Genomic DNA, 27,489 nt, shown 5'->3' with positions numbered 1-27,489 from the left:
TTGAGACTAGCAGGGAACAGGCACTCCCACTCAGCTCCTTTTGCCCCCCCCCCCTAATCAAAGCAGAGCGCCATTAATGACAATTCTTATTTTTTATTTTTTTATTTAACCAGGTAGGCTAGTTGAGAACGAGTTCTCATTTACAACTGCGACCTGGCCAAGAAAGCAAAGCAGTGCGACACAAACAACAACACAGAGTTACACATGGAATAAACAAAACATACAGTCAATAATGCAGTAGAACAAAAGTATATATACAGTGTTTGCAAAATGAGGTAAGGTAAGGGAGGTAAGGCAATAAATAGGCCGTAGTGGCGAAATAACTACAATTTAGCAATTAACCTCTTGGGCTCACCCTAGGATAGGGGGCGCCACAGCGCATTTTGAATAAATTCGTGCCCATTTTCAACGGCCTACTAATCAAACTCAGAAGCTAGGATATGCACATAATGAATACCTGTGGATAGAAAATACCCTAAAGTTTCTAAAACTGTTTGAATGGTGTCTGTGAGTATAACAGAACTCATATGGCAGTCAAAACCCCGAGACCGATTGAAACAGGAAGTGGAATTCTGAATTGTGGACTCAACTTCACATCTTTGTCTATTAATCACACCGTGAGCTATCGTTCATTGAGCACTTTCTATTGCTTCCACTAGATGTCCCCAGTCTTTACAAATGGTTTTGAGCCTTCTACTGTCGAAACTGAATGAATGAGACGCTGTGGAAATTGGTCACAGGAGGAGGGCCATCACCATTGTGACGTCGGCGGCCCTGTCTACCCCCTCCTTTCGAAACGTTTTGAAACACAATACAATCGTCCCCCTCGAATCTTATTGGCTCTCTTGTTGAAACAGGCCCTGAAGATTTATGTTATTACAACGTTTGACATGTTTGAACGAACCTAAATGGGAGAAAAAAGTTATTTTTCGAAACCGCTGTCCCACGCCCGACGGAGCAGTTGGATACAGCCTTCAGACGTGCTAACAACAGCATGCTAATGGAACATAAAGGATGGACTTTTTCGACCGAAAATACATTTGTTGTGGACCTGGGATTCCAGGAAGTGCTTTCTGATGAAGACAACTAAAGGTAAGGGATTATTGACAATAGTATACAAGATTAGATGTGATATGCGATTGTTCCAAGATGGCGCGAGCTGGGTTTACCAGCTAATTTTCTGAGTATCGCATCCCCTTTTATCGCAAAGTGTGATTACCCAGTAAAGTTATTTTTAAATCTGGTATGACAGGTGCTTTCAAGAGATATTCATCTATAAATCTTAGAATGACAATATTACATTTAAAAAATGTTTTCGAATAGTAATTTAGTAAATTGTAGCACTGTTTCCCGGGATGCATTTGAGGGAAAATAGTTAGTCAACGTCAGGTGCCGATGTAAAATGCTGTTTTTATATATAAATATGAACTTTATTGAACAAAAGAATGCATGCATTGTGTAACATGATGTCCTAGGTGTGTCATCTGATGAAGTTTGTAAAAGGTTAGTGCTGCATTTAGCTGTTTTTTGGTTATTTGTGATGCATGTGGTTGGTTGGAAAATTGCTATGTTGCTACTTTTACCATGTACTCCTCTAACATAATCTAACGTTTTGCTTTTCCTGTAAAACCTTTTTGAAATCGGACGACGTGGGTTGATTCAGGAGAGGTGTATCTATAAAACGATATGAGACAGTCCTATATTTGAAAAATATATATATTAAATTTCGTTATGCTAATGTCGCTAAGAGTTTTTCGCTGGATGTTGATCCCGCTTGTGGGACGAGACGCTCACACTGGAGTGATAGATGTGCAGAAAGTGAATGTACAAGTAGAGATACTGGGGTGCAAAGGAGCAAAATAATAATAACAACAGTATGGGGATGAGGTAGTTGGATGGGCTATTTACAAATGGGCTATGTACAGGTGCAGTGATCTGTGAGCTGCTCTGACAGCTGGTGCTTGAAGTTAGTAAGGGATATATGAGTCTCCAGCTTCAGTGATGTTTGCAGTTCTTTCCAGTCATTCGCAGCAGAGAACTGGAAGGAAAGACGGCCAAATGAGGAATTGGCTTTGGGGGTGACCAGTGAAATATACCTGCTGGAGTGCGTGCTACGGGTGGGTGCTGCGATGGTGACCAGTGAGCTGAGATAAGGTGGGGCTTTACCGAGCATAGACTTACAGATGACCTGGAGCCAGTGGGTTTGGCGACGAATATGAAGCGAGGGCCAGCCAATGAGAGCATACAGGTCGCAGTGGTGGGTAGTATATGGGGCTTTGGTGACAAGACTGATGGCACTGTGATAGACTGCATATAATTTGCTGAGTAGAGTGTTGGAGGCTGTTTTGTAAATGACATCACCGAAAGTCGAGGATCGGTAGGATAGTCAGTTTTACGAGGGTATGTTTGGCAGCATGAGTAAAGGATGCTTTGTTGCGAAATAGGAAGCCGATTCTAGATTTCATTTTAGATTGGAGATGCTTAATCTGGGTCTGGAAGGAGAGTTTACAGTCTAACCAGACACCTAGGTAGTTGTAGATGTCCACATACTCTAAGTCAGAACCGTCCAGAGTAGTGATGCTGGATGGGCGGGCAGGTGCTGGTAGCGATCGGTTGAAGAGCATGCATTTAGTTTTACTTGCATTTAAGAGCAGTTGGAGGCCACGGAAGGAGAGTTGTATGGCATTGAAGCTCGTCTGGAGGTTAGTTAACACAGTGTCCAAAGAAGGGCCAGAAGTATACAGAAGGGTATTGTCTGCGTAGAGGTGGATCAGAGAATCACCAGCAGCAAGAGCGACATCATTGATGTATACAGAGAAAAGTGTCGGCCCGAGAATTGAACCCTGTGGCACCCCCATAAAGACTGCCAGAGGTCCGGACAACAGGCCCTCCATTTTGACACACTGAACTCTATCAGAGAAGTAGTTGGTGAACCAGGCGAGGCAGCCATTTGAGAAACCATGGATGTTGAGTCTGCCGATAAGTATGTTGAGTCTGCCGATAAGAATGTGGTGATTGACAGAGTCGAAAGCCTTGGCCAGGTCTATGAATAGAGCTGCACAGTATTGTCTCTTATCGATGGCAGTTATGATATCGTTTAGGACCTTGAGCGTCGCTGAGGTGCACCTCACGACCAGCTCTGAAACCAGATTGCATAGCGGAGAAGGTACGGTGGGATTCGAAATGGCCGGTGATCTGTTTTAACTTGGCTTTCGCAGACCTTAGAAAGGCAAGGTAGCATAGATATAGGTCTGTAGCAGTTTGGGTCTAGTGTCTCCCCCTTTGAAGAGGGGGATGATCGCGGCAGCTTTCCAATCTTTGGGGATCTCAGACGAAACGAAAGAGAGGTTAAACAGGCTAGTAATAGGGGTTGCAACAATTTCGGCTGATAATTTTAGAAAGAGAGGATCCAGATTGTCTAGCCCTGCGGATTTGTAGGGGTGGAGATTTTGCAGCTCTTTCAGAACATCAGCTATCTAGATTTGGGTGAAGGAGATGTGGGGGAGGCTTGGGCAAGTTGCTGTGGGGGGTGCAGGGCAGTTGACCATGATAGGGGTGGCCAGGTGGAAAGCATGGCCGGCCGTAGAAAAATGCTTATTGAAATTCTCAATTATCGTGGATTTATCGGTGGTGACAGTGTTTCCTAGCCTCACTGCGGTGGGCAGCTGGGAGGAGGTGCTCTTATTCTCAATGGACTTTACAGTGTCGCAGAACATTTTGGAGTTTGTGCTGCAGGATGCAAATTTCTGTTTGAAAAAGATAGCCTTTGCTTTCCTAACTGCCTGTGTATATTGGTTCCTAACTTCCCTTGCATATCACGGGGGTTATTCGATTCTAATGCAGTACGTACGCCACAGGATGTTTTTGTACTGGTCAAGGGCAGTCAGGTCTGGAGTGAACCACGGGCTATATCTGTTCATGGTTCTACATTTTTTTAATGGGGGCATGCTTATTTAAGATTGTGAGGAAAGCACTTTTAAAGAATAACCAGGCATCTTCTACTGACGGAATAAGGTCAATATCCTTCCAGGATACCCGGGCTAGGTCGATAATAATAATGACGCTGCCAAGGTGAAAAATGACATCACCTTTTAGCTTCACCTGTAGGATTGGGTAATGCATGTTGTTGTCTGATATCAATTCAGGGCTGGAGGCTTCCTAAATCACCCCTGTGGAGATGGCTGAGCAGGCAATAGCTGAGCTGGGAGACCCACTGTACTGAACAGACCCAATGGACGGAATCAGGGAATTGCCCCATCTGATTGGACTCAGTATCGTCAGTGTGCTGCTGATTTCCCCGGGTTTAGAGAAGATTTCTCTCTCAACTCCCTGCGCTGTTCAGCAGCTCCCTGCGTTACCATAGCAATGTACAACACCTCTGATGTTGTACATCAGTACAGATGGACACGGATAATTACTGGCAGGCTCTGCATGCTTTCACAGAAAATAGAGTGAAATCAATACATGATATGATGAGCGAAAACTGTGATGGGCGACTGGGAGATTCAAAGGAAAAGGTACACTCAATCAGTAGGAAAATCAAGTAAAATATTGACTCTGTAGACTGAGTTTATTCTCACGCTAGAATTTGATAGATAACCTCTGACTTCCCCTTCCGTAGCTTCAAGATCCAGGCTCAAGGATTGACTTTCAACTGGAAGTATCCATATTGACAGCACGGGTTCAAGTAACATAGAGAGAGCGATCAGAGATATATTTTCTATACCAGAGGCATAGATGTACAAAGTTCTGAAAACTGCTATCGACTTCAGAACAAATATAATACCATTCAAATTCCTATTTGAGCCATTTTGAAACTTGAAGCCAAGTAATTTGAGACAGATGCATCACAACTGAATAGCCTTTATTAGCTATAGACAGACACATCATACCATATTTAATTTTCTAGGGAAGGGAGTCATTCTATTGAGACAGCTGAGGATACTACTTCTATGGTATTAGTCAGCCAGAATCTTCTTTGGTATTAGTCATCCAGAGTCTATGGTATTCGTCAGCCAGTCTTCTCTGAAGTTATTGGGCTTGTTTGAGTGGTAAGGCTAAAGCAACCGACTGCAGGGAAAGCGAAAGGGGGTACCTAGTCAGTTGCACAACTGAGTGCATTCAACCGAAATGTGTCTTCCTCATTTAACCCCTCTGAATCAGAGAGGTGTGGGGTGCTGTCTTAATCGCCATCCACATTATCAGAGCCCGGGGCACAGTTGTTGTTGGGGTTTAACTGCCTTGCTCAAGGGCAGAACGGCAGATTTTTGCACCTTTCTTCCTTGGGGATTCGAACCAGCAACCTTTCGGTTACTGGCCCAATGCTCTTAATCGCTAGACTAGAGACAAAAGTCAAGGAGTGAAGTCGGGGGAGCTGCGTCTGCCACAGCTGAAAGTCAGACACTGATGTGGTTTTCCAACAGCAAGGCTAAGTGCAACATGGCAGTGTTGCCATTGTTTGTAAAGGTTTTTATTTGTAATGTCAAAATAAACATGTCTCCAGCCCCCATATCACACACTGACAAACTGTAAATACACACTCAGTGTCAAGTGTATTAGGTACAGCACCCCATTTATGAAAATGGTTCGCTCCTACAGACAGTGAGTCATGTGGCCATGGCTTGCTATATAAAGCAGGCAGACAGGCGTTGATGCATTCAGTTACTGTTTGATTGATTGCTAGAATGGGCAAAACGAGTGACCTAAGCCACTTTGAGTGTGGTATGGTCGTCTGTGCCAGGCGCGACAGCTCTAGTATCTCAGAAAAGGCCGGCCTCTTGGGCTTTTCACGCACGACAGTGTCTAGGGTTTACGAGAATGGCGCGATAAACAAAAAAGATCCAGTCGGCGGCAGTCCTGTAGGAGAAAGCATCTCTTTGATGAAACGTTGAAGGACAATGGCAAGAACCGTGCAAGCTAACAAGTGGGCCTGTGATTTGTACAAATCCACTGTATACATATGAATCCTGGCAAAGTAGCGTTCTGTTTCAGTTATGTCTTTGGCCCTGTTTGCGTGGGTCAAACAAAAACAGTCTAATGAATGACAAATAGTGCCGCCCATAATTCAGGCAAGTTTCAACTGGTGAGGAGCAACTGCAGAAAATTAAAGTCAACTGCAGTTAAAACTTCATGACCTTAGATAACATGGTTGTTGTAAAATTCCTGCCGTCGACATGTAGGCGCAAGTGAGACAATTTTTATCCCCATAATGCAACACACTTTGAAAGGCTGTGTTAGAGAGGATAAAAACCGCAATGTATCATGGGTAAATTGTGACTGACTGACTGCTCTACAAATAATAATGAGTCGTTGTTTATCATGCAAGGTGATTTGTAGATCAGTCAGTCCGCAGTCGCCTGCAGTCATTTTGATGCTCTCGAACACAGCCATTGTCTGCTAATCTTTATGCTAATAGCTTTGATTCAATCTGCCCTCTCACACAGTGGAGTCGTAATTAGTGAAGATAACACGGCATATGATCAATACAACTAAAATATTTTCTGCATATTTAAAACTGCCATCCCAGAGACTGATCCTCACATTTCCTCCCGAGAAGATTTTTCAAAAGTGAATTTAATTTTCAGCAGTTTATCTTGCCACAGAGCTGCTGGGAAGAGTTAGAGTTAGGGCTTAGAGTTAGGGCTCAGAGTTTGGGCTCAGAGTTTGGGCTCAGAGTTTGGGCTCAGAGTTTGGGCTCAGAGTTTGGGCTCAGAGTTTGGACTCAGAGTTTGGGCTCAGAGTTTGGGCTCAGAGTTTGGGCTCAGAGTTTAGGCTCAGACTCACACCAATAGCGTTTGCTGGCCGAGAGTACTTAGCACCTCTGAACGTAATTTGCGAACCAATTTTCTCTCTGGAAAACCGAGTGTGCTCTCTCTCTGTCTGGAAGAATGAACAATTTCTCAACAGAGAGAAAAGTAAGAAAGAGCTTAAGACGGGCAGCCAACTGAACTAATATCCTCATCGCCATCCACCTCAAGCTATGGACATCTTGGAAGATATTCCAATGCGCTCACAATCGCAGAGGATGGAATGCACCTGTGCTCGCCAGCAGCTAAGTAGAGTTAGCAGCCCTCGGTCACTGCTGGGGCATTGCAGTTGGAAGGAGTCTTGTGCTCTAAATTGGCTTATCATAAGCTTGTCCATATTCTCCTAAAGCCACAAATAAGGTTAATGCCACTCAATTGCGCCAATTTGATCAAGAGAATGCAGATTTACAGTAAAATCTCTATATTGCCACCATACCTCTATGCACTAACAAATGTGTTTTTAAACAATTTGCCTTAAGAACCAGGGGAGGCCCAGAGCAATAAGGTGGTGTAATTAAGCAGATAGCATCTGTGATGCAATCTCAGAGAGTTCCTGGGTGGTCAGACACACGCACACTACAGCACTTGGACAGGAAGTTTAATTAGGATCAGAGGAGGAGGCTTACCTCTTGAGGGGCATCTCGGACAGACAGCTTGGCCCAGCAGTTCATAAACACCTGCAGTTTCACATTGACCACTTGACGGAGGGAGGGGTGGGGGGGCACAGCGGGGGCAACCCAGTTACCACACAGCTAAATAAACCACACTCAGCCGGCAGGGTGAACCTACACACTAAGTTCAACAGACAAGCTCAAAGTCTGCCATCTGTCACTACTACTGTATACTGCCTTGAAAACCTGTTTGAAACAACATTGATCAATGAAATTACAAGCTATATTCACCCACTCACAAAGACAACCAAAAATGTTCAATGATTTATCACTATGATTTCAACCATCTAAAAAGCACAACCAAATTACAATGGTTGAAATTGCAATGGTACAAATTAAATGGTACAAATTAAAAACAATGTCTGATTTTTGGTTTAGTTGTCACGCAAATGTACGGTATATCACTGGGCTTACAACCATTTAAAAGCACAGCAAAATTCAAATGGGAATACAGCGTCAGATATTTTGTCTATTTCTATAACAGATTATAGTGTTATCACTGTGCTTCATCTAATAAAAGACCCAAATGACCTGGATTGTAGTTGAAATTACATTAAAAGTACATGGATCACTGCCGTTCGAGATTCTGCATAGATTATTATAGCAATTGTGAAGATCTCTACAGACCTGTGACGACCTACTGTATGCATGCTATCTTTATTTAACCTGCGTGCTTTATATGCGTACATGACAAGAAATGTGTAGTTACAGTAACCTCAATGTGACCATAGATGTGTTACTCATTTTAAGGTTGAATGTTACATTAGTTTGTAAGATAGCCTTAACTTTAGTCTATTTACTGTATTACAAAAGTAATAATGAATTGTGTTTGGTTGACAATGCAACCAAATATCAAGGAGATGTATCTACTTAAAGGAGATGTATCTACTTAAAGGAGATGTATCTAATTAAAGGAGATGTATCTACTTAAAGGAGATGTATCTACTTAAAGGAGATGTATCTAATTAAAGGAGATGTATCTAATTATAGGAGATGTATCTACTTAAAGGAGATGTATCTACTTAAAGGAGATGTATCTACTTAAAGGAGATGTATCTAATTAAAGGAGATGTATCTAATTATAGGAGATGTATCGACTTAAAGGAGAAGGTTTTTAATTAAAGGAGATGTATCTAATTATAGGAGATGTATCTACTTAAAGGAGATGTATCTACTTAAAGTAGATGTATCTACTTAAAGGAGATGTATCTACTTAAAGGAGATGTATCTAATTAAAGGAGATGTATCTACTTAAAGGAGATGTATATACTTAAAGGAGATGTATCTACGTAAAGGAGATGTATCTACTTAAATGAGATGTATCTACTGCTTGGATAGTTCCATCTGAGACACTGGCTTAAATCAATTATTTTGATTGAGTTGGAGACGTGAATCAAACATATAATTTGTTAACTTGTCGACAAGTTAATAGGATATTTATTGTAATTCAAAAGTGATATTAAATTGTGTTTGGTTGTCAGCGCAACCAAATATCAACATTTGAAGGAGATGTATATTCTGACTGGATAGTTCCAGCTGTGCCACTGATTTAATCTGGCTTTAATTCCAGTTTGTCTACAAATTAATTATTGATATGTTGGATTCACATCTCCATCTCCACCAAAAATCAAAGGTAGCCCTTTACACTTGTACCCATATCCGAGTTGAAAATGGCAGATTTGGACACTGATACGCGCCTAAATTGGAACGAGTGGCTGTACAGTAACATGCTACACATGACGTCTGAGCTCAGGCTCTGCTCTTCACAGCTCTGTATGGGTTTTGACTGACAGCCGTTCTGAACTTGAGCACCACACGCCACACTAAATATAGTTGAAGATTCTTCTTTGAGTCAAAGAAAAGTTAACTGAACTTACTTAATACCTGTGCACACTTTGGAGAGGTGTGTGGCCACTTTGGAGAGGTGTGTGGGCAACTTTGGAGAGGTTTGTGGCCACTTTGGAGAGGTGTGTGGGCAACTTTGGAGAGGTGTGTGGCCACTTTGGAGAGGTTTGTGGCCACTTTGGAGAGGTGTGTGGGCAACTTTGGAGAGGTTTGTGGCCACTTTGGAGAGGTGTGTGGGCAACTTTGGAGAGGTGTGTGGTCACTTTGAAACAACAGTTAGACCTTTCACTCAAACCCTTGTCATTTTTGTTTTATGTTCCACCTACCCCAAATTTTCCAATAATATTCTCATCATGTTACTGAATGTATACAGAGTATTTTCATAGTTCGTTATCAACAAGTGTGGCAAAAAGTACAGTAAATGTAAAATACACATTTGATTAACAGTCTTGTGAACTGTTGTATCCTCTCCTTTAGTCCAATACTTGGACTAATACTTTTCCAATAACCTTTGAATTGCTACCATGGTTAATCATATGCGTTTCAATTTTTCTTCTGTACAAACATTTCAGTTTATCCCTATAGGCCAATTCCCACGAGTGTAAAGGCTTAAAGAATAGGACCAAATCAAAACAACCTTAAAGGCACTTTAAATAAAGTTTGATTTGATTTAGTCATATTCTTTAACTTTGAATTTTGTTTGAGATGGAGACGCCAATCCAACATATAAATGATTTATTTGTAAACAAACTATAATTAAAGCCAGACTAAGTCAGTGGCACAGAAGATACATCTCCTTCAAATGTTAATATTCGGTTGCGTTGACAACCAAACACAATTCAATATCACTAAATGTCAATGGATTAGAAATCAACCAGAGATTGAAACTCTAGGCCTATTATTGTATTGACTATTTTTTGTTAAATTCTGGTTTGAATTGAAACAATAGCTGTTGACGACTTTGCAAATTCTATATAGGGCTAAATAGCATCATTAATGATATATGATTGATAGAGTACGGTCACATTTCATTTGCTCTGTTAACTTACCCTTTGGAATGACTTCAATAGCAACAGTGAATCTATTAAGTGGAGATTTCTCAACAATCATTTTCATGATACCACATTGGTAATAGTCAGTGACAAATATCATGGCTAAGCAGATCTGGGCTTGGTTAAAACCTTGGATGGGAGACCAATTCTCCAGTAAGAGGTGCTGCCCAGTGGATATAACATTGAAGATCTGACATGGTTTTAAAGGTAGAAATTCAACATGGTTTACACAAGGTTTGTAAATGTTGAAATTTGGTTAACACGGTTTAAATATCACCCTCAAAACAACTGTTTTTTCAAATCCAATGTATTTTCCACGTAGATTCCACATCACAATACGTTGATAAATTACATTGAAACAACGTAGATTCAATCAGTTTGCGCCCAATGGGAGTGTGAGTCTGGCTGACTACAGCTGGTTCTCTCCTATACTGTGCGTTCCAGACGTGGCTGGCTGCCTGTGAACACCACCCCATCACTACATACTGCAACACACTCTCCCAGTCTCCCCAACACACTCTCCCAGTCTCCCCAACACACTCTCCCAGTCTCCCCAACACACTCTCCCAGTCTCTCCAACACACTCTCCCAGTCTCTCCAACACACTCTCCCAGTCTCTCCAACACACTCTCCCAGTCTCTCCAACACACTCTCCCAGTCTCCCCGCCACACTCTCCCAGTCTCCACAACACACTCTCCCAGTCTCCCCAACACACTCTCCCAGTCTCCCCAACACACTCTCCCAGTCTCCACAACACACTCCCCAGTCTCCCCAAGACACTTTCCTAGCCTCCCCAACACCCTCTATATCATTTTGGCTGGCTAGCTGGCTGGCTGGGTAGTTGGCTGGCTGGTTGGTTGGCTTGCTGCTCAGACAGTGATAGATAGAATTCACATCAGTCATGTAACTGGGTTGGTTAAAGAGCCCAGCTAGCCCACAGCTGCAGCAGGCAAGCAGGCAGGCAGACAGGCAGGATGGCAGGCAGCTAATGTACAGAGAGCAGCAAGTGGGATTGTGTCAGTGAGTCATCATCAGTAGCATACTGAATACGCAGGCAGCTCCAAATAGCACCATACCTTCATTTCCCTGAGGAACTTAGAGCTTTACATCACACACTGTGCAGAAGAAATAACTGCTTAATATCAAGATGGGTAATTACACTGAACAAAAATATGAACACAACATGTAAAGTGCTGGTCACATGTTTCATGAGCTGAAATAAAAGATCCCAGAAATGTTCCATATGCACAAAAAGCATATTTCTCTCTAATGTTCACATCCCTGTTAGTGAGCATTTCTCCTTTACCAAGATAATCCATCCACCTGACAGGCGTGGCATATTACGAAGCTGATTAAACAGCATGATCATTACACATGTGCACCTTGTGCTGGGTACAATAAAAAACTCAAAAAAAGTGCAGTTTTGTCACATAACACAATGCCACGTGCAACTGGCATGCTGACTGCAGGAATGTCCACCAGAGCTATTGCCAGATAATTGCGTGCTAATTTTTCTACCATAAGCCACCTCCAATGTCATTTTAGAGAATTTGGGAGTATGTCCAACCAGCCTCACAACCGCAGACCACGTGTAACCACGCAGAACAGGACCTCCACATCCGGCTTCTTCACCTGCGGGATCGTCTTAGACCAGCCACCTGGATAGCTGATGCAACTGTGGGCTTGCACAAACAACTGTGGGCTTGCACATAGTCCTCACCAAGGTCTTGACCTGACTGCAGGTCGGCGTCGTAACCGACTTCAGTGGGTAAATGCTCACCTTCCATGGCCACTGGCACGCTGGAGAAGTGTGCTCTTCATGGATGAATCCCGGTTTCAGCTATACCGGGCAAATGGCAGACAGAGTGTATGGCTCCATGTGGGCGAGCAGCTTGCTGATGTCAACGTTGTGAACAGTGTGCCCCATCGTGGCTGTGGGGTTATGGTATGGGCAGGCATAAGCTATGGACAACGAACACAATTGCATTTTATCGATGGCAATTTGAATGCAGAGAGATACCGTGACGAGATCCTGAGGCCCATTGTCGTGCCATTCATCTGCCGCCATCATCTCATGTTTCATAATGATAATGCACGGCCCCATGTTGCAAGGATCTGTACACAATTCCTGGAAGCTGAAAATGTCCCAGTTCTTCCATGGCCTGCATACCCATTGAGCATGTTTGGGTTGATCTGGATCGACGTGTACGACAGTGTGTTCCAGTTCCTGCCAATATTCATCAACTTCGCACAGCCATTGAAGAGGAGTGGAACAACATTCCACAATCAACAGCCAGATCAACTATATGTCAAGGAGATGTGTCGAGCTGGTTATATGGTCACACCAGATACTGACTGGTTTTCTGATCCACGCCCCTACCTTTTTTTAAAGGTATCTGTGACCAACAGATGCAAATCTGTATTCCCAGTCATGTGAAATCCATAGATTAGGGCCTATTTATTTATTTCAAATGACTGATTTCTTTGTACGAACTGTAACTTAGTAATATCTTTGAAATGATTGCATGTTGCATTTAAATTTTTGTTTAAAGTAACATGGAATAGGCCTTGAAGCGTAAAGAGTTGAAGAGTTATCTCTGAATCTATACAAACACACAGTACCAGTCAAAAGTTTGGACACATCTACTCATTCAAGGGTTTTTCTTTATTTTTACTATTTTCTACATTGTAAAATAATAGTAAAGATATCAAAACTATGAAACAACACATACGGATCCATGTAGTAACCAAAAAAGTGTTAAAACAAATCATGAAATACTTTAGATTTTAGATTCTTCAAAGTAGCACTTTGACTTGATTCTCTCAACCAGCTTCACCTGGAATGCTTTTCCCACAGTTGTTAAGGAGTTCCCACATATGCTGAACACTTGTTGGCTGTCTGTCCTTCACTCTGCGGTTCAACTCATCCCAAACCATCTCAATTGGGTTGAGGTTGGGTAATAGCGGAGGCCAGGTCATCTGGTACGGCACTCCATCACTCTCCTTCTTGGTCAAATAGCCCTTACACAGCCTGGAAGTGTGTTGGGTCATTGTCCTGTTGAAAAACGAAGGATAGCCCCACTAAGCACAAACCAGATGGGTTGGCGTATTGCTGCAGAGTGCTGTGGTAGCCATGCTGGTTACGTGTGCCTTGAATTCTAAATAAATCACTGACAGTGTCACCAGCAAAGTACCCCCACACCATCACACCTTCTCATCCTGCTTGATGGTGTGAACAACAAAGATCATCCGTTCACCTACTCTGCGTCTCAAAAGGACACGGCTGTTGGAACCAAAAATCGCAAATTTGGACTCATCAGACCAAAGGACAGATTTCCACCAGTCTAATGTCCATTGCTCGTGCTTCTTGGCCCAAGCATGTATCGTTTTCTTATTGGTGTCCTTTAGTAATAGTTTCTTTGCAGCAATTTGACCATGAAGACTTGATTCACGCAGTCTCCTCTGAAGAGTTGATGTTTAGATGTGTCTGTTACTTGAACTCTGTGAAGCATTTATTTGGGCTTCAATTTCTGAGTCTGGTAACTCTAATGAACTTATCAACTGCAGCAGAGGTTACTCCAGGTCTTCATTTCCTGTGGCGGTCCTCATGAGAGCCATTTTCATCATAGCGCTTGATGGTTTTTGCAAGTGCACTTGAAGAAACACTCAATGTTTTTGAAATGTTCCACATTGACTGACCTTAATGTCTCAAAGTAATGATGGACTGTCATTTTTCTTTGCTATTTTGAGCTGTTCTTGCCATAATATGGACTTGGTCTTTTACCAAATAGGGCTATCTTCTGTGTACCAACCCTACCTTGTCACAACACAACTGATTGGCTCAAACGCAATAAGGAAAGAAATTCCAAGGCACACCTGTTAATTGAAATGCATTCCAGGTGACTACCTCATGAAGCTGATTGAAAGAATGCCAAGAGTTTGCAAAGCTGTAATCAAGGCAAAGGGTGGCTACTTTGAACAATCTGAAATATAAAACATATTTTGATTTGTTTAACACTTTTTTGGTCACTACAAGATTCCATATGCATTATTTCATAGTTTTGATTTCTTCACTATTAGTCCACAATGTAGAAAATTGTAAAATTAAAGAAAAACCCTGGAATGAGTAGGTGTGTTCAAATGTTTGACTGGTACTGCACATCCAGAAAGCCACATTCACAAATGATGAAATTCAAAAGAAGCATTAAAAAAGTACCTTTCAGCCAATATACAATAAGAACAATGAGATTGTAGAGAATGAAAAATAATATCAGTTTTCGGTTTGAAAACATTTTCTCTTCAGCCTGTAGTTGCACACTTGCTGTAACGTGTGCGCTGGGAGTCGGGAAGCAAGTTCAGGGAGTGAATCATTTAATAAATAAATGCAAATGAAAACATAACACAAAACAAGAAAAACGAACAACGCACAGACACGAAACTGAATCAGAAACAATGATGCCTGGGGAAGGAACCAAAGGGAGTGACATATATAGGAAAGGTAATCAGGGAAGTGATGGAGTCCAGGTGAGTCTAATGACGCGCAGGTGCGTGTAACGATGGTGACAGGTGTGCGCCATAACGAGCAGCCTGGTGACCTAGAGGCCGGAGAGGGAGCACACGTGACACTTGCTCGTCTCAGGTCGTTAATATCACTGTAGCCTTTGTGCAAATTAAACTACATGCTGAATGTCCTTGACGTAGTCACAATAAAATATGGGATGATAGAGGAAAGGGCTGCTCAACAGCGATGACATCTTCTGGGCAGGTCAGGGGGTCCATGGTGGGCCACGTGGTCTTCTCCAGTAGTGAGATGGAGCACACTGGAGAGGAGAAAGAGAGAGCAGAGTCAGCACAGCAGCGTCAGCACAACAGCGTCAGTGTAACAGTATAGCTTCCGTCCCTCTCCTCGCCCCTACCTGGGCTCGAACCAGGGACCCTCTGCACACATCAACGACAGCCACCCTCGAAGCATCGTTACCCATCGCTCCACAAAAGCCGTGGCCCTTACACAGCAAGGGGAACACATACTTCAAGGTCTCAGAGCGAGTGACGTCACCAATTGAAACGCTATTAGCGGGCACCCTGCTAACTAGTTAGCCATTTCACACCAGTTACATCAGCACAGCAGAGTCAGCACAGCAGCGTCAGCACAGCAGCGTCAGCACAGCAGCGTCAGCACAGCAGCGTCAGCACAGCAGAGTCAGCCCAGCAGAGTCAGCACAGCAGCGTCAGCACAGCAGCGTCAGCACAGCAGCGTCAGCACAGCAGCGTCAGCACAGCAGCGTCAGCACAGCAGCGTCAGCCCAGCAGAGTCAGGACAGCAGAGTCAGCCAGAAGAGTCAGGACAGCAGAGTCAGCCAGAAGAGTCAGGACAGGAGAGTCAGGACAGCAGAGTCAGGACAGCAGAGTCAGCCAGCCGAGTCAGGACAGCAGAGTCAGGACAGCAGAGTCAGGACAGCAGAGTCAGCCAGCCGAGTCAGGACAGCAGAGTCAGGACAGCAGAGTCAGCCAGCCGAGTCAGGACAGCAGAGTCAGGACAGCAGAGTCAGGACAGCAGAGTCAGGACAGCAGAGTCAGCCAGAAGAGTCAGGACAGGAGAGTCAGGACAGCAGAGTCAGGACAGCAGAGTCAGCCAGAAGAGTCAGCCAGAAGAGTCAGGACAGCAGAGTCAGGACAGCAGAGTCAGCCAGCCGAGTCAGGACAGCAGAGTCAGCCAGAAGAGTCAGCCAGAAGAGTCAGGACAGCAGAGTCAGGACAGCAGAGTCAGGACAGCAGAGTCAGCCAGCCGAGTCAGGACAGCAGAGTCAGGACAGCAGAGTCAGCCAGCCGAGTCAGGACAGCAGAGTCAGCCAGCCGAGTCAGGACAGCAGAGTCAGGACAGCAGAGTCAGCCAGCCGAGTCAGGACAGCAGAGTCAGGACAGCAGAGTCAGGACAGCAGAGTCAGGACAGCAGAGTCAGGACAGCAGAGTCAGGACAGCAGAGTCAGCCAGCCGAGTCAGGACAGCAGAGTCAGAAAGATACAAGGGTTATTACATCACTTATTCATTATGCTTATTAAGGTGGTCAGAATTGAGTCCCAAATGACACCCTATTCCCTTTTTAGTGCACTTTTGACAAGGGTTCATATGGGGAATAGGGTGCACTATATTGGTATAGGGTGCCATTTGGAACACAGTCAGAGACATCTATCCTCGGTTATGACTTCAATCTGTTTTCGGGGGGGGGGGGTGTCCAATAAATAAGATGGGTAGAGACAGATCCAGAAAGGAGATCACAAGACAATTTCCAAAAAGCAGTAGTTTCTAAAGTCTTTATAGAGAGATTGTAGTTTAGAAGATAATCGTACTGTGAGACTATAAGATACGACAAACGCTTTAGAAAATGATCAGAGTATTTTCCCTTGATAACATCTTATGGCTTTCATCATAAAATGATACTTTGTGCCGATGGTGAAGCACAGGGCACTGATACAGACAGTGAGTCCAAACAGAGAAAAAGAGAGAGAGAGATGTTAACAAACGTACTGATTTCCCTTCATTCCCATCTGCTTGATTCTAGTTTTGATTTTCTCGGCTGTGGTGTTGAGTGTAATCTCTGTAACAAATCGAAATCCTCCACGTTGAATTACTCCTCCTTCTCAAATGGTGCCAGGCAATGTTCCCTTTAAACTGCACGCATGAGAGGGCCCGCAGCTCCCCAGGACTGCCAAGCAGAATAAATATCAGCGTGCGCAGAGAAGCACGATATTGAACTTCAGTCAACTTTATAGTTTTCCCCTATGCTATCAACATTTCTCTTCACTGTGGGAACTGTGATCGAATCAACGCAACATTAGCCACTTTCAATGCATCACACTGAAACAAAACAAACTATGCAATAGTTGTTATTAGCCCAGTGATAGATCATTTGTACTCAGCAATGGGGGAGTGATTGCTTCCTACAAGAGCTCAAAACGTGGACATTTCTAGACATCTTTGAAAAGTGAGTCACATAAAGAGCTTTTTTTGTCTTAAAGGGGCAGTGTTGTATTTTGAGACAGGCTTGAATAAGCTAAGTAGCCAATAGGCAGAGGGTAGCATCATTTGTCTGTTTCTCTGTAATAATGGTATGGGAATAATGATGCATTGTATTTTAGAAAGTTGTTTCTTGCATCAAACAACACAACAAAATGTTCAGTCACCTTGTCTGAAGGACAAGTGGATAAACAGGTTAATGTCAAGCCCTGCATGTTTTTTTCAAAAGTGTCATGGAATGTAGGCCTGCCCTCCATTGAAAACCACACATTGGCTGTAACTGTAGGCTGAACGATCGAACAGCTATTTCCATGTTCAAATGTTATTGGATGCACATTATCCATTGTTTTTGATGGTAGGCCACTCTGGTAGGCCTACATTATGATCAAGTAGTCACAGTAGCCTACTTGACCACTGTGAAAACTAACTTAAGAGTGGGTACAGTGTTCACAGTAAACGCACAAATAATTTTCACAATGTTCAAGTTTGCGCACAGAAGACATAAAATTTGCTCAGTGATGAAAATTTTTTGGGAACATTTGTCCCTGGATCTAGCATGGAAAGAAGACCATTTCATTCAATGTTTTGAGAGGAATGGGTGGAAAAGTGAGGTGCCACACATAGAACAATAAAAACGTTAAAATGTACTAATAAACTAATAAAATGCATTCTTCAACAATGTCCAAGTCAAACAATGTGCTCTGATGTATCTGTTTATAGACATTACATGTTGGACTTTAATACAGAGCAGCAGTATACCTACAGTATAGAACTAAAGAAAAGGGAGATGGGTGTTTCATCTCTTCCACGTACAGTTGAAGTCAGAAGTTTACATATACCTTAGCCAAATACATTTAAACTCAGTTTCACAATTCCTGACATTTATCCTAGTAAAAAAAATCCCTGTCTTACATCAGTTAGGATCACCACTTTATTTTAAGAATGTGAAATGTCAGAATAATAGTACAGAGAATGATTTATTTCAGATTTTATTTCTTTCATCACATTCTCAGTGGGTCAGAAGTTTACATACACTCAATTAGCATTTGGTAGTATTGCCTTTAAATTGTTTAACTTGGGTCAAATGTTTTGGGTAGCCTTCCACAAGCTTCCCACAATAAGTTGGGTGAATTTTGGCCCATTCCTCCTGACAGAGCTGGTGTAACTGAGTCAGGTTTGTAGGCCTCCTTGCTCGCACACACTTTTTCAGTTCTGCCCACTCATTTTCTATAGGATTGAGGTCAGGGCTTTGTGATGGCCACTCCAATACTTTGACTTTGTTGTCCTTAAGCCATTTTGCCACAACTTTGGAAGTATGCTTGGGGTCATTGTCCATTTGGAAGACCCATTTGCAACCAAGCTTTAACTTCCTGATTGATGTCTTGAGATGTTGCTTCAATATATCCACATAATTTTCCTCCCTCATGATGGCATCCATTTTGTGAAGTGCACCAGTCCCTCCTGCAGGAGGGACCCCACAACATGATGCTGCCAACCCCGTGCTTCACGGTTGGGATGGTGTTCTTCAGCTTGCAGTGGCTTCTTCCTTCCTGAGCAGCCTTTCAGGTTATGTCGATATAGGACTCGTTTTACTGTGGCTATAGATACTTTGGTGCCTGTTTCCTCCAGCATCTTCACAGGGTCCTTTGCTGTTGTTCTGGGATTGATTTGCACTTCTCGCACCAAAGTACGTTCATCTTTAGGAGACAGAATGCATCTCCTTCCTGAGCGGTATGACAGCTGCGTGGTCCCATGGTGTTTATACTTGCGTACTATTGTTTGTACAGATGAAAATGGTATCTTCAGGCTTTTAGAAATTGCTCCCAATGATGAACCAGACTTGTGGAGGTCTACAATCTGTTTTCTGAGGTCTTGGCTGATTTCTTAAGATTTTCCCATGATGTCAAGCAAAAAGACACTGAGTTTGAAGGTAGGCCTTGAAATACATCCACAGGTACACCTCCAATAATCTCGAATTATCTCAATTATCAGAAGCTTCTAAAGCCATGACATCATTTTCTGGAATTTTCCAAGCTGTTTAAAGGCACAGTCAACTTAGTGTATGTAAACATCTGACCCACTGGAACTGTGAGACAATGAATTATAAGTGAAATAATGTGTCTGTAAACAATTGTTGGAAAAATGACTTGTGTCATGCACAAAGTAAATGTCCTAACCGACTTGCCAAAACTATAGTCTGTTAATCTCAGGGCTCGGATCCCGCTAGCGGGATACAAAATCGACAACATCCAGTGAAGCTGGAGCGCACCAAATTCAAATGACAAAATTGTAATATTAAACATTCATGAACATACAAGAGTCTTACAACATTTAAAAACGTCTTGTTAATCCAACCGCTTTGTCAGATTTCAAAAAGGCTTTACGGCGAAAGCAAACCATGTGATTATCTGAGGACAGCGCCCCACATCAAAATACTTTTTCAACCAGCACCGGCATCACAAAAATCACAAATAGTGATAAAATAAATCACTTACCTTTGAAGATCTACCTCTGTTTGCAATCCCAAGGGTCCCAGCTACACAATGAATGTTCGTTTTGTTCAATAAAGTCCTTCTTTATATCAAAAAAAGTCAGTTTAGTTGGTGCCATTGATTTCAGTAATCCACTCCTTCCACCTGCATACAAAGGAATCCAAAAAGCTACAGGTAAACTTCGTCCAAACAAGTAAAACAATGTCTCTAATCAATCCTCCGTTACCCTAATATGTAAATAAACAATAATATTTCAGAAGGAAAGAACGGTGTTCAATAGAAAAGGAAAATAACAAAGAGTGCGCCCTCATTCACGTGTGCCAAAAGCCTACCTTTCCTGATGAGAACACCTTGGATAAACTACAACTACTTGTTCATTTTTCAAGAAACAAGCCTGAAACCCTGTCTAAAGACTGTTGACATCTAGTGGAAGCCATAGGAACTGCAATCTGGGAGCTATTTTCGTATATCCCATAGGCTTGCATTGAAAAGGCCTGTGACCTCAAAAAAACAAAAACATTTTCCAGATGGATTTTCTTTGGGTTTTTGCCTGCCATATCAGTTCTGTTATACTCACAGACACTATTTGAACAGTTTTAGAAAATTCAGAGTGTTTTCTATCCAATGCTACCAATTGCACATCCTAGCTTCTGGACCTGAGTAACAGGCAGTTTACTTTGGGCACGTCAGTCCTCCGGAAATTCAGGATACTGCCCCTAGCCTTAAGAAGTATTAACAAGAAAGTTGTGGAGTGGTTGAAAAATGTGTTTTAATGACTCCAACCTAAGTGTATGTAAACTTCTGACTGCAACTGTATATGGTCACTCTGCGATCCAGAGCTGCTGCCTATTCATTTTTCCTTTCTATTTTAAGAGAAGAGAGAGCACCCCCTACCCTGCAGGACTGACTGCATAGGAATGTAAAATTATATTAATTGTTACTGCCATCTCAGGGCCTGGCCCCTTCATCCTCTGCTGCTGAGACATCAGTCCTCAGCTCTGCACTAAGATAACACACACACACGCGCTGCAGACCTCTGTGAAACAGACGTCATGCTGACTGGACGGTCTAGAGGAGTTCAGTGAAACACCAGAGGGAGAATACTCCCCTGCTACAGCAGCTTACTGTGGGATACCCCACTCATCTCATCTCCCACTGACAACACTGACAGCGCTTACCTCACCAAAACGTCAATGTTCTATTCTACCCCTCCAGATTGACAGTAATACATATAATTATTTTTGTTATGTTGATTTAGTAAGACTCAGTAAGTATTGCTGAGCAAATACATTCCCTGGTGTATTCATGTCATTGCAGTGGACAGGAGACTGTCACTACAGCACTGGTAAAAAAAAAGTGTTACAGGGTCAACCATAGTACAAATAAGGTTTAAGTACCTTGCTTAAGGGCACAACGGCAGATTTTCCCCCTTATCAGCTCAGGAACTCGAACCAGCTACCTTTTGGTTACTGGCCTAATGCTCTAACCACTACACAGATCAAGGACTGTAGTGTCCTGTCCACTCACCCTACTGTTGCTGACCCACAGCCCTTTGTCCAGCATTCAGCTTCAGGACATCTCTGCAGAACAGCTGCGGATGAAATCCACCACCATTGTGTTGAATTTCTTCTCGAAGGCGTCCACATCCATGCCCTGCAGTGGAGAGGGAGACACAACACATACACTGTTGGAGGAGGACCAGGTGATATATGATCTGATAGGCCTCAAGGACATTGCTCCCATTCAGAACAAAGTCTGAATCAGATTGACATGAAGTATGATGCATGTCGGGCTAGAAATCACTTTGTTATTAACAAACCATTGAAGTCCTGCATCACGACAATCACTGCGACGCTTTTAAACATAAATACTGTATTTCATAGTCAGAGCGGTCCGAGCTATCAGCAATGCGAATGCCGGGGGAAAGAAATCTAAAGAGATTAATCAATGTGTAATTAATCTAACGCAATTTTAATTAAACATTGGCAATTTTTGCAATAACAAACCAGCAACCAGAGAAAGCGTTAAGTTTGCAGAGTCAGATTATTAGTTTCTCAAACAATGTTTTTAGCCCCCAAGGAGAACAGGTGAAATAAAAAAAATGTCAGGCCGAACTCTGTCAGCAAGTCTGTCTTGTAGCCAGTAATAACCTCATATCCCCAGCCCTCTGGATCCCAAACCCCAACCCACAAAGCCTCCACAAAGAGAGAGACAGAGTAAAGCTGGGATGATAAACCAAACATTTCAGACATTGACTTCCTCTTACCGAAGCATTTTGACTATGTCGGTAATTTTTGTTGATTTTGCTACACAACATTCCTGTAGATTGTTCTAGAACCATTATTCAATCAACAGTAATAGCCTATGTATTATGTTGTTTCCTGCTATGAAAGTATATGCCTGTCCCTGTTTTGCTGTCGGTTGTTGACTCTCACTGTGTGCACTGAGGAGGGAGAGATGCATTCTGAGAAGCAAAAGCATATGAACATTGCTCAAAGTGCTATTGCAGGAAAAATACCGTTTTCAAAGCGTTTCCACTAGGCACATAGAGTACGTCAATGCAACATATATTCCACGTTGGTTCAACACTAATTTCATTGAAATGACGTTGATTCAACCAGTGTGTGGAAACAACGTTGATTCAACCAGTGTGTGCCCAGTGGGACTACTGTTGTTCTAGTTACAGAGAGGAGGGTCACAGCTTTCTGTGAAAATATCATGAATTTTTCACCTCTTAAAAGCTATACTTCAGGAGTTTGGTATTTAGGGTAATTTCCTACCTATCCAGAGTCAGACAAACTCATGGGTGCAGTTTGAAGGAAATTGAAGGTATCATATTGTTAGCTTAGCCCCAATTGCTGGAAATCTATGGGTATCTACTAGCCAGCTCCTCTCAAAAAGGAGCGGAAATAGACATTATATACTCCAATGCATGGGAGGTCAGGACATTGTACTCTAAGTATTCTTTACAAATATGGAATTATAATATATTGATTATAGTTGTTTGAAAAACATTTGTTTTTAGAACTATTTTCACCAAACTATGCATGTCATTCATCTGCTGTGACCGTGGATGCAAGGATAGGCTGTGCGTGAGTGTCAACTCAGCTGGCCAGTTTTTAACAAGTTTGGTAGATATCAAGTAAGCAAAGTGTGAGAAGAGTAGGAGAGGGGTAAGGCTTGTTTGAAAAATCAGGCTGCATCCAGAAGAGGTGCGATGATGCGAAAGCGTAAGAATGTCACTAAACTTAGACCTTCATCTCCCGAGTGCACACTTTCAACTCCTGAGTACATACCTTCCTCTCCTGAATACAAACCAAGTAATCTTACCCTTAGGTCTTCTTTCTCTCTTGATAATCTTGAGGATCTCGAAATGGAGTTGGTTGGCAGTGATGAGTGCTCTGAAATTGAGCCAGACCAGGATGAAGTGGGCCTACCTGCGGCAAAAGGTGCGGTAGAGACTTCCAGTGTTTTCCCTGTGAATCCTACAGAGAAGATTTTGGACCGGTGGGCGTGAGATTTTGGGAAAGAGTGGAATCCTGCTTTTTTGGCCGACCCATACTTTGTGTCAAGCTGGGTAAAGGGCAAACTAGGAATGGTTACATCTGTTAAATTTTCGAGAAGTGGAATTGTTTGGATTTGTTTGTGCATCCTCTGCCCAGAGGAAGCGGATGCTTTGTTCTCCGGAACAAGACACCTCTCAAAGGAGGGACCAGTGGGGTAGCTTTGAGTGTAGAGGTGGATCAAATGAAACATTATGTTCCTGGTGTTTATGATGCCCTCCGTTTGGTGAGATGTAGACCCGGTGACAATGGCGAGACAGAGAATTCCCTGTCTGTCTTGTTGAGCTTTAACACAGAGTTTATACCTCATAAGGTCAGGTTATGTTTGTTATTCTGTGAGGGCCTATGTTCTGAACCCGCTACGGGGCTTTAAGTGCCAAGGATTTGGACATGTTGCGGCAGTGTGTAGAAGTGAGATCCCATGATGTGAGAAACGTGCAGGAGGGCATAGTCAGAGGGAATCTACAGTTGGGATAGAGAAAGCACTGTGTCAACTGTGGGGGGTGGCCATGCAACTGGGGATCTGAAGTGCCCTGTGAGAGAGAGACAGGTTGAGATTGCCAGAGTTCGAATGGGACAGAAAGTTTCCTATCTTGAGGCTGTGAAGACAGTAGAGGATAGTCCAAGGGTGAGAAATCCAACCTTACTAAAACACATCCTCTCTGGATCTCTCTCTTCAGGCCTACTCACTGAGGGGTTCCCAGTCGAATCATTCAGTCTTGGACTATCCTCTACTGTCTTCACAGCCTCAAGATAGGAAACTTTCTGCCCCATTCGAACTCTGGCAATCTCATCGACTGGGAGCCCCTCAGTGAGTAGGCCTGAAGAGTCCAGAGAGGATGAGTTTTAGTAAGGTTGGATTTCTTTGTGTTTATAGCCATGGTGATAGTCACGCTGGTATAAAGGATTCAGGGACAGGCGCATGAGTACATCATCTGGGTTTTTAATACACCCAAAACAAACACGTATACAAAACACTGGGATGTACCCAAACAAAAGAGCGAAGGTAAACTTCGTAGAACGACACGGGACGAGACCCGTAATACACAATGCCCAAAACACGCAGCACAGGCTGAGACAACGCATAGGTACTCACACGACCTGGGAACACTAATCCACAGCCCAATGGGGAAACAAAGGCCACATTTATACAAACACAATCGGTGAGGACTTGGAACCAGGTGTGCGTAATGACACAGTTCAGTGCAGCCTAGAAGGCCAGTGACGTCGACCTCCGGAACTGGTGAACAGAATGAGCAGCAGTACCGGGGGGGATCCGTGACAGTGATCAACTGTGCTGCGCTGATGGAGCGGAAATCACAGAAGATAGATGTGGTAGATGTAAATATTTTGATTTTAGTGCAGAAGATCTACAGGAAGTTTGGAGAGAAGGGGTTCCATCCTCCCAGGCCGACGGCCTGGTGTAGGATCTTTTAGAACCAAAGTAGTGGTACGGTGGGGGTGGATTTTTGGGGATACTATATAGATGCAAGGTTAGATGGTGGTGCAATTGAAGAGTTTCTCATCCCCCTTTTCAATTTTGTGATCAAAATATGCCATCCACAGTCAACACAGTGTCTAGTCTGCCGGAAAGCCACACGAAGAAGAAGAAGTGAGAAGAGTACATGAATGACTAACCCCACAGAAGAAGAAGAGTATATACACTGCTCAAAAAAATAAAGGGAACACTTTAACAACACAATGTAACTCCAAGTCAATCATACTTCTGTGAAATCAAATTGTCCACTTAGGAAGCAACACTGATTGACAATAAATTTCACATGCTGTTGTGCAAATGGAATAGACAACAGGTGGAAATTATAGGCAATTAGCAAGACACCCCCAATAAAGGAGTGGTTCTGCAGGTGGGGACCACAGACCACTTCTCAGTTTCTATGCTTCCTGGCTGATGTTTTGGTCACTTTTGAATGCTGGCGGTGCTTTCACTCTAGTAGTAGCATGAGACGGAGTCTACAACCCACACAAGTGGCTCAGGTAGTGCAGCTCATCCAGGATGGCACATCAATGCGAGCTGTGGCAAGAAGGTTTGCTGTGTCTGTCAGTGTAGTGTCCAGAGCATGGAGGCGCTACCAGGAGACAGGCCAGTACATCAGGAGACGTGGAGGAGGCCGTAGGAGGGCAACAACCCAGCAGCAGGACCGCTACCTCTGCCTTTGTGCAAGGAGGAGCAGGAGAAGCACTGCCAGAGCCCTGCAAAATGACCTCCAATAGGCCACAAATGTGCATGTGTCTGCTCAAATGGTCAGAAACAGACTCCATGAGGGTGGTATGAGGGCCCGACGTCCACAGGTGGGGGTTGTGCTTACAGCCCAACACCGTGCAGGACGTTTGGCATTTGCCAGAGAACACCAAGATTGGTAAATTCGCCACTGGCGCCCTGTGCTCTTCACAGATGAAAGCAGGTTCACACTGAGCACGTGACAGACGTGACAGAGTCTGGAGACGCCGTGGAGAACGTTCTGCTGCCTGCAACATCCTCCAGCATGACCGGTTTGGCGGTGGGTCAGTGATGGTGTGGGGTGGCATTTCTTTGGGGGGCCACACAGCCCTCCATGTGCTCGCCAGAGGTAGCCTGACTGCCATTAGGTACCGAGATGAGATCCTCAGACCTCTTGTGAGATCATATGCTGGTGCGGTTGGCCCTGGGTTCCTCCTAATGCAAGACAATGCTAGACCTCATGTGGCTGGAGTGTGTCAGCAGTTCCTGCAAGAGGAAGGCATTGATGCTATGGACTGGCCCGCCCGTTCCCCAGACCTGAATCCAATTGAGCACATCTGGGACATCATGTCTCGCTCCATCCACCAACGCCATGTTGCACCACAGACTGTCCAGGAGTTGGCGGATGCTTTAGTCCAGGTCTGGGAGGAGATCCCTCAGGAGACAATCCGCCACCTCATCAGGAGCATGCCCAGGCGTTGTAGGGAGGTCATACAGGCACGTGGAGGCCACACACACTACTGAGCCTCATTTTGACTTGTTTTAAGGACATTACATCAAAGTTGGATCAGCCTGTAGTGTGGTTTTCCACTTTAATTTTGAGTGTGTCTCCAAATCCAGACCTCCATGTGTTGATAAATTGGATTTCCATTGATTATTTTTGTGTGATTTTGTTGTCAGCACATTCAACTATGTAAAGAAAAAAGTATTTAATAAGATGATTTCTTTCATTCAGATCGAGGATGTGTTGTTTAAGGGTTCCCTTTATTTTTTGAGCAGTATATATAAGAGTATATTGCTCGTCCAAAACAATATTTTTAGCTCACAACTGTAACTGTGAAGATTGTTGACATTGCTGGAAGTATTTTCAAGTTATTAGCCCTGAACAAGGCAGTTAACCCACTGTTCCTAGGCCGTCACTGAAGATAAGAATTTGTTCTTAACTGACTTTCCTAGTTAAATAAAGGTAAAATAAAAAATACGTTGAAATAAAAAGTGTAGTGAGACTTGTGTTACATCGACAGACTACCATCACAAACTTCCTTTGAATGATCCAGACCGATTGAAATAATTGGCAAGTTCCATGAGCATACCAAACATTAGGAACACCTTCCTAATATTACATTGGCTAGATGTCCTTTGGTTGGTGGGCCAAATCTTGATACAGACAGAAAACTGTACACTCAGTGTAAATAACACCACCAAGGACCTCAGAAAGTTAGTAGTTTGCTCTGAACATGTTTTACCAGTGGACGATTATGAGAGGATGGAACTGACAAGCCAAGATGAGATGTTTCCTGAGGGATACAGCATTCTACGCATGCCAGAACAAAGTGGAATGGGGGTAAGTGTGCTGATGATCTAACATTATCTGACTGATTGAATTGTAGCTAGCTGTTAACTCTGTTTATTGTCTATGCATAATCACTTTAACTTTACCTCCCTGTACATATTACCTCAATTACCTTGACTAACCTGTGCCCCCCCACATTGACTCTGTACCAGTACCTCCTGTATATAGCCTCGCCACTGTTATTTTACTGCTGCTCTTTAAATATTTGCTTTTTTTACTTATCTATTTTTTAC

This window comes from Salmo trutta, chromosome 20 (genome assembly GCF_901001165.1).
Source record: "Salmo trutta chromosome 20, fSalTru1.1, whole genome shotgun sequence".
Classification (NCBI taxonomy): domain Eukaryota; kingdom Metazoa; phylum Chordata; class Actinopteri; order Salmoniformes; family Salmonidae; genus Salmo; species Salmo trutta.
Note: the sequence above shows the minus strand (reverse complement) of the source record.